The sequence below is a fragment of the Mauremys mutica genome, unplaced genomic scaffold (genome assembly GCF_020497125.1).
Source record: "Mauremys mutica isolate MM-2020 ecotype Southern unplaced genomic scaffold, ASM2049712v1 Super-Scaffold_100320, whole genome shotgun sequence".
Lineage (NCBI taxonomy): Eukaryota > Metazoa > Chordata > Testudines > Geoemydidae > Mauremys > Mauremys mutica.
The window spans coordinates 183,750-192,374 of NW_025423313.1; the positions used below are offsets into that span (position 1 = coordinate 183,750).

The 8,625-nt window shown below is 49.1% G+C and overlaps 2 non-coding genes across 2 annotated transcripts; one reads left to right on the forward strand and one right to left on the reverse strand.

The window, feature by feature from the left end:
* The first annotated feature begins 2,607 nt into the window (after positions 1-2,607).
* TRNAN-GUU lies at positions 2,608-2,689 on the forward strand. The gene has a single exon. It is a non-coding gene; the product is annotated as a tRNA-Asn (tRNA).
* A 647-nt stretch (positions 2,690-3,336) lies between these two features.
* TRNAT-UGU lies at positions 3,337-3,410 on the reverse strand. The gene has a single exon. It is a non-coding gene; the product is annotated as a tRNA-Thr (tRNA).
* Positions 3,411-8,625: the final 5,215 nt, after the last annotated feature.

Here is an 8,625-nt window from a genome sequence, read left to right on the forward strand (position 1 = left end):
AGGTTTCTAACCATCAGAGGAGTGCAATTCTGGAACAGCCTACCGAAGGAAACAGTGGGGGCAAAGGACCTCCATGACTTTAAGATTAAGCTGGATAAGTTTATGGAGGAGATGGTATGATAGGATACCGGGCTTAGTCAATAGGTCAATTAAGTGCCACACTGGTAATTAGTACAATGGGTCAATGATAGGATATTGTTAGCCTTTTTCCAGAGGGTATGGCTGGAGAGTCTTGCCCGCATGCTCGGGGTTCAGCTGACCGCCATATTTGGGGTCGGGAAGGAATTTTCCTCCAGGGTAGATTGGCAGTGGCCCTGGAGGTTTTTCGCCTTCCTCCGAAGCATGGGGCAGGGGTCACTTGCTTAAGGAGTGGGTGGATCGGCTTATGTGGCCTGCATCTTGCAGGAGGTCAGACTAGATGATCATAATGGTCCCTTCTGATCTTGAATTCTATGATTCTATGATTCTATAGGACTGGAACTGATTTCAGCTGATGAACAGCTTTGCTAGGTTTTTATGCATTTGGACAGCAAAATGTTGAGTGTTTACATTCATATCAAGCACCCCCGTATAGTGGAGCTCCTGAACAGAATGGAGAATGGAAATGAAAATGTTTTCCTTTTTTAAAAAAAAAGAAAGAGGGTTATAAGAGAACACGGGGGTTTGAACTGAAGACTACATAAACTGCAGTCAAGCACTCGGACACTGAGCAATATCCCCATGACTACAGGAGTATGGATTTGCAATGTCCAGCACTTTGAAGGACAGACCCTGCTTCATCGAGGTCCTTTGCCATTCGCAGACCACAGGTGGTTTTAAAAATGGGGTTTGATTAAACTTCTTAAATGTGGTAAACACCACAGCTTGCACACCCACCGATATAGCTTCTCCCACTGACATAGCTGCCAACTCTTGCCAAGTGGATTAACTGCACCCACAGGAAAACTCTCTCCCCTCAGCATTGAGCAGTGGTTCTCAAACTGTGAGTCAGGACCCCAAAGTGGGATGTGACCCTGTTTTAATGGGGTCATCAGGGCTGGCATTAGACTTGTTGGGGCCTGGGGCTGAAGCCAGAAGTCTGAGCCCCACCACCCAGGGCTGAATCCCTCAAGCTCTGGATTTGCCCTCCCCTAACTGGGGCAGAGCTCAGGCTTTGTCTCCCCTGCCTCTGCTCAGTGTGGAAGAGCTTGGTCCCTCTTTCCAGGGCCATGTAGTGAGTTTTTTTTGGCAGAAGGGGGTTGCAGTGAAAAGAAGTTTGAGAAACCCTGGCATAGAGCCTCTGAATATGTCTAGACTTGGCTCCCTGTGGCAGATCAGACACTGAAAGTACAGCCATAGAGACACCACACACCAGCCTTGCCTAACAGGCAAGAATCAAAACTCCACAGAAAGACGCCTGCTGTTTTCTAACCCATCTCCCTAAGACCGCAGCCACCACCACTTAACAAAGGGGCTTTTCTACACTATGGTTCTGGTCTCACTGAAGGGTCATTTCCAATTGTTTGCTCAGACCAGCATTAGGGAAAATGGTGCCCTGGGCAAAGCTTGTACTTTGGCACTTCCGCATTGCCCCTGGACGATCCCCACTCCCCCTTTACCGCTAGCTCCTGCACTCCCAACCCTTGCACCTCCTTCACCCCTAACTCCTGCCCCTCCTGTGCCCCCTTTGCCCTTAACTCCCTGTGCCACAAGCCACTGCCCCTCTCCTGCAGCCCCTTCACATGGCTCCAGTGCTGGGGGCCCCGCACTTGTTCTCCCTTTCCCTGGGCTTTGGCATCACTAGCCCCTGATTAGTGAGTAGGGTTCAGTGGTTCCCAAAATGTGGGGCATGAGTCCTAGGGGGACACAGAGGAACATTCATGGGGGCACCTCAGTGCATGAGCCAGCCCCCATGGAGGGAGCAGCACTCAGCCCCACTCTGCCCCAGCTCTTCCCCAACCCCACACTCAGCCTGGGGCTCTGGCTCCCAGCTCGGCCTCGACCCCCTTACCCCTGTCTGCACCCCTCTCCCCAGCAAGCAACAGCCCCACTCCCAGCCTTGGTACATGACTGCGGCTTCCGAGGGGCCACAGCCATGGCTAAGAGGGCACAGTGTGAAATGTTTGGGGATCACTGGTTTAGGGTGATGTTCTCAATCACTTCTATGAAGTCCAATAAAAGCTATTCCTCACCCACCTACCCCTCCATCAGGACGGACTAATCCACTTCCCCAAGTTAATCCACTTTCCAAGAGGTGGCAGCTATGTCAGTGGGAGAAGCTATATCGGTGGGTGTGCAAGCTGTGGTGTTTACCACATGTTCTGCTGCCCTTCACTCATGCAGGAAGGATAATAACATTTCATTCCACTCAATGCTAAAGTGATTTGTAACCCACCACCAGCCAAAACTGGTCATTTTGCGGAAGCTGCCCCATCATGCTGCATAGCTAGGCAGAATAGGTGTGTCTGTGGAAACACGGTCTGTTCCTGAAGTCTTTTCCCCAGCTCCTCACTAGATGTGAGGGGGGAGCTCATTCAGCCTCTGCTTCCGCTTAGTGTTTAGAAACTCCTTATTGTCCCTAGCTCTGCTAGCCTTAGATTTCTCCTCCTGTATTTTTTTGACAGCTCAGATGAGGTGGCCAAGTGGTTAAGGCGATGGACTGTTAATCCATTGTGCTCTGCACGCATGGGTTCGAATCCCATTCTCCTCGGATGCATTTAGTCATTACCCCTCCTTTGTAGACAACCATGTCACCCTTTGGTACAATGTTGCTTGTTGCAAACAAAAACCAACTCAGAACTCTATTGCTTTAAATAAAATGTCTAAATCCCAGATTTCTAAAAAAAAGGAAAATTCTTCTTAATTTTTATCTCAAAAGGTAACATCCTCGTCATGTCCTCCAAACACCCTGGGACCAGCCCAAATTATTAAAATACGCTCAACCCAAGCAAGACCAGAGCAGTGAACCAGAGCTAGTATCTAGGCCAAGCTGTTCTGAAGGAGGCAACTCAAACATTTTCTCCCTGCTTCCCTTGGCAAGGTCTGACTGAGAAAACAAAATTCCCCAAACTGAAAAACCAATACTAATCTGTTTGGGGACTTTGGTTTGAAAGTATTATTGTTATTATTCTCTTCTGATTTCTGAATCAGTTCAGTTCAGTCTTTTTCCTCCAGGTGTGTTTCCAGCTAAAACCACATTGAGGGTACTTGACCACTGACCTATCAGCTCTTAACACCCAAACTTTCAGTAACTCTTTATCAGTGCCTGCCAGTGTAATTTAAACCATAGGTCTATCTAGCTCTGAATCTTGTCTTCTGACAGTAGCCAATACCAGGTGCCCCAAAAGCCACTTCTTAAGGTACCACCGGGAGTTGAACCCAGGATCTCTTGTTTACAAAACAAATGCTTTAACCAGCCAAGCCATGGTACCGGCTGTTACTTAAAGCAGCGTGTTTGCCCACACCTGACTCTGCCAATCCCCACTGGGCCCTGACAAGTGTTGCTCGTGTTTGGATTCTGTAAAGCAGAGGAGCAAGTGAAGTTTTGCTCCCAAGGTGTGTGTGTATGATTCTTTGGACAGGTCTACACTATGAAATTAGGTTGGTGTAATTACATTACTTAGGCTGGCAATGCAGTTCTATCAACCTAATCCCGGCGTAGATAGTGGCTCAGCTGTCAGAACTTTCTGGAGCTATGAAAGGGGAGGGGCCCAGCCTCTGTAGCAGGAATGCAGGTCAGGCGAGTTCACGGCAGGCATGGTGGGATACTGGTGGAGGCCAGTTATGGTGATATAATGACCAGCAGCATTTACAATGACAATTTGTCACTTTAAGTTTGCTCCACAAAGCTCTAGGCCTCTCGTCGAGGTGGTTTTATTTTTTCACAAAACAGGGCAGTTTTGTCGCCAGACGTGGTATTGCAGTGTGTGCACCAGTCACAAGCTGCCGACCGAGGGAGTGTTGTGTGTTTTTCACACACCTGAGCTATATAATGATGCTGAAATAACTTTGTAGTGCAGACCTGGCCAAAGATTCACACACACACACACACATACACACAGCTTGCAAGGAAAACCTCACCTGCTCCTCTGCTTTGCAGAATCCAAACACAAGCAAAGCTTTTCAGGCCCCAGTGGGGATGGCAGGGAGTCAGGTGTGGGCAGACACTGAGTTTTCGCCACGAGCAGGCACCATGGCTTAGCTGGCTAAAGCACCTGCCTTGTAAACAGGAGATCCTGGGTCCAACTCCCAGTGGTGCCTTGTTGAGTACCTCTTGGGGCACCTGGTATTGGTTACTGTCAGAGAACTAAATGGGCCTTTGGTCCAGCCCAGTATGGCTGTTTAAATTATACTGATAACAGAATTACTGAAAGTCTGAGAGTTAAGAGCTGATAGGTCAGTGGTCCAGCCCAACACAGATAAACCCCCCTCCCTCTGGGACAGGGGCAGGTCTGGGCTCTCACACCAAAGGGCTCATTGTGGCTGCCAGAATCTGTGAGCGGCTCATTTAGTTTACACCGAGGGTTGAGTCCTGCTTCGTGCACAGTGTGTGAGAATGAAAATCTTAAACCGCCCTTTGAAATAACAAATGCAGCAGGACGTGTTATTGTCCCTGCCCCAAAGCAGACAGACCAATGGAGAAATGCCGTTGAGTCCAGGCTAATACTCCACTGCCATTTTACCTTGTTTGCTTGCTAAACTCCCTCCCAAACTTGAGGGCTGAGCTTGAGCTGAGATGTCTACACTGCAAATTTACCACCCCACGGCCCTAGCCTGGGAGCCTGCACTGGCACGGGACAGCCGTGGGTGTTTCATTGCAGTGTGGACACAGCCTAGCATTATGTCTACACTGCCATTAACACACCCAAGTCACTATTCTCAAACCCTGGGTCAGTTGATTCAGGCTTGTGGGGCTTGTGCTGCAGGGTTATAAAATTACAGTGTGGCCTCCGAGACCCCACGAGGGGTGAGGGTCTCGAAGCCTGCGCTCCAGTCTGAGCCCCAGGAGCCCAAATCAGCTCATCCAGGCCAGCCGGGCCACAGGGATTTTATCACAGTACAGATGCCCTCTCAGGGTATGTCTACACTGCAATGTAAGCCCAGGGGTAAGGCGGTGGTTCTCAACCAGGGGTCTGGGGCCCGCTGGGGGGACACTAGCAGGTTTCAGGGGGGCTGCCAAGCAAGGCCGGCATTGGACTCGCTGAGGCCCAGGGCAGAAAGCTGAAGACCCAGCGCATGGGGCTGAAGTCCAGGGCCCTGAGCCCCACCACCAGGGCTGAAGCCAAGGCCTGAGCAATGTAGATTTGTGGGGCCCCTGTGGCGTGGTGCCCCGAGAGGGGGAGAAAGTGCCCCAAGGCCTCAGCCAGAGGGTTGAGCCCTGACACACGACTGGCTCAGAGGGTCTCTGCCAGTCAGGAAGGGGGAGCAGCGAGGGAAGCCTGGCAACTGATGGTTGGAGGGATGAAGAGGTTTGGGGTACGGTGGGGGAAGAAGCGCCTGGGACTGGATAACCTGGGGCTGGGCAGTCTCCACAGGGGACACTGGCTCCTCCTGTGCCCTTTCCACACCCTCTTGCGAGTCGAGAATGACCCCCCTGTCCCCACCCCCAGCGGCAGCCGTGTCTCAGGACTCTCCCAAGCTGCAACCACTAACTCTCTTCCCATTTGGGGTCTAGCTCCGGGCAATAATTTCCCACCAAGATGAACCCAGCTGGCTGCTGCCTGTTCTGGTGCGACAGGGTGGGTGAAAGGCAGAACTGCAGCACTTCTCAGGCAGAATTTATTTTCTTCATGCAAAAAAAAAAAAGAAATTCTGCACTGGACGTGAATTCTGTGCGTACGCAGTGGCCCAGAATTCCCACGAGTAACTCACACCCGGCACAAACATAACCTGCTCATTCCCATCTCTGCTCCCTATGCGTCGAGTCCCAGAGCTGCTGCTGTCATTAATGCACACAGGCTTTCACTCCCGTCAGTGCTGGCATGACCCAATCCAATGACAGGACTGAACCCTTATTCTCCCATCACATGGGACAGTCTCAGCTCAGGGGGAGATGAGAGGGGAAGTGGGTACAAATGGAAAAGAGGAGTTGTAGCCATGTTGATCCCAAGATATCAAAGAGAGGGATTTTAATTGGATCTAAAAGAAATGACCTCACCCACCTTGTCTCTCCAAGAGATCTGAAAGTGGCAGAAGGAGACGAACAGGAAGACAGAGCTCAGGACTCTCAATCAAACATTTTCAAGCCCCTGGAAGAAACTACATTTCCCTTCTGCTCCAGGTATGTTTGTGTCCTATATGAGGGACCACCCCATTCCTCTCACAGCAGCAAAGGGAGACTGCAGCCAGCCCCAGATGGTCTTTCCCAAGCCTGGGATGTGTGTTGTGAGGACGTTTGTGTGTGGTGGGTGCATGGGCTGGGTACAGCTAGACCCATCTGCAGACTGGAAAGGGCAACTCTAGCACAGCTTGGGGGCCGTGGGCAGGGGTAGCAGTTTTGGAGCTGGGCCTCTGTCCCCATAGGTCCCATGGCAGATGGCTCTGGCAGCATCAAGTGAGTCCGTCACTGCAGGGGAAGGTGGGGTACTGTCTGTGATTGGAGTGAGGATTGGAGGGAGGTCCATGCTCAAGAATGGGGAATGGAATTCACCTCCCCACCCCTCTGCAGAGCCCAGCAACTAGGGATTTATCCAGGGAAGTTAATTTTACTCTGGGTGACTATGAGCCGGCCACAAAAAGATCCTTGTGCCTTCGGTTTCACACTGGCCCCAGGAGTTTACTAGTTCTCCCTCCCCAGACTGCCGGGGGCAGCTAGGGATAATTAGTGGGTTATGGGAATTAGAAGTTGAAAATCCACTAAGAACAATGATATTTGTGTGTTTATTATTAAATCCCCAGACACCCACCAATCCCCGTCCTCCTTCCCATGAGCTATAAATATCTAAGGGACTCAGCTACTGATCCTGCAGTGAGTTCCTGCCCCTCCCCACTTTCTAAAGCAGCACTTTTAAGAACAGGCCAGGGAAACATGTAAATACTTTGAACCAAATTCCAGAAGCTGCTGAGCATGGACAAGATAAAATGGAACCAAGGTTCTGTCTCTCCAAGGACCTGGCCCCTAGTGCAAAATAACAGACACTCCCCAGAAATATGAAATGGCCACTTCATAACTGATAAAATGTTATTAGTCTGTTCACTTCTGGGAATTACCAATAAGAGAAACAACCCAGTAACAGTGATATCCTGAGGAAAAGATCTCATGTGTCTTTAGATCATACTGATTTGTAACCTGGAACTTTATACACTAAAATGCCTAATGCGTAACCCTACGGTGATTGCCTGGTGTCACTACAGGGCAGAATTAAGGTTGGTGCCTTAGTTGTGAATTTCCATCCCCTGGCATATTGCAATTGCTGTTAAGTAGGTTTGACAAAATTCATTTTGTCTATTTCTTTCTTTTAATTTCAATAGATAGAAATATTTATTTTTAAGCCTTTTTTCCATGTTTACAATTTCATTTCTGTATATTACCTATATCAATATTTTTTCGTGTGTGTGTACAGTGAAATCAACATTTACTGCAATTTATTCATAAAAATCCAATCCTTTCAAGCGTAATTTAAAGTAATGAAGTACTTGAATTCTTTCACTTCCTAGACTGGAATCAAGTATCAGAGGGATAGCCCTGTTAGTCTGGATCTGTAAAAGCAGCAAAGAGTCTTGTGGCACCTTATAGACTACCAGACATTTTGGAGCATGAGCTTTCGTGGATGAATACCCACTTCGTCGGATGCCCACTTCCTAGACTGGAATGTTTCATTTCAGGATAATTACACCCTCCCTGTGATGTATTTCACTTTCAGTACCGTAACCCCCTCGTGATATAGCTCCTGTCTGGGAGCTCTGCTGAGACGAGTGGCATTATGATCAGATGACGACACACTGACACATGAGCACAGACACATGGGGGAGGGTGGAGGATGAGGTAACATGGAGCCTACCAGGGTTGAACATGGCCCTAAGAGCAAACGCCCTCTCAGCCTCTCCTCTCTCCCACCTCCCAGAGACAGTAATTCTGAGAAATCGTTCCCTGAAATCTAAATAGCCCCAGTATGAGAGACAGTGATTAACGCAGGTACCTTAGGGGCTGCAATGCCAACCCCCTGCCTGGACGAGGAGGGTGAGGAATTGCAGTAGAAATGGGTTAGGCTGGGAGAGGGCACAGCTGATGTGGGGCTGGGAGCCAAGTTGACCAAGAGGCCAGAACTCATGGGGGGTTGGGAGAGGAAGTCAACAGGACTGGGTAGAGGCATTTCAGTGTATTTTCCCCATTAACCATTCTGCCATGTATTTAATTTAGAAACTTTTCATTCACATCTAAACACCTTGGAGCTAAGCTGGGTTGATGCATTTCCACTTACAGTGGTACAGTTGTAATTAGGTGTTTAATCAGATGCTCATGCAACACAAAGCAGTCAATAATGGGTGTGCTTTCATGAATTAACTTGTCTGTGTGCTGTGCATCGCTTTGAAAAAAAGATGGTGTGAGGGAGCATCAAAATTTTAGGCATTAAGAAATGGTAAGTAGGTGTCAGTTCCTTTCTCATACGTTTCTCTCATAATTTTAATGTCAGTTTTGAATCAGTA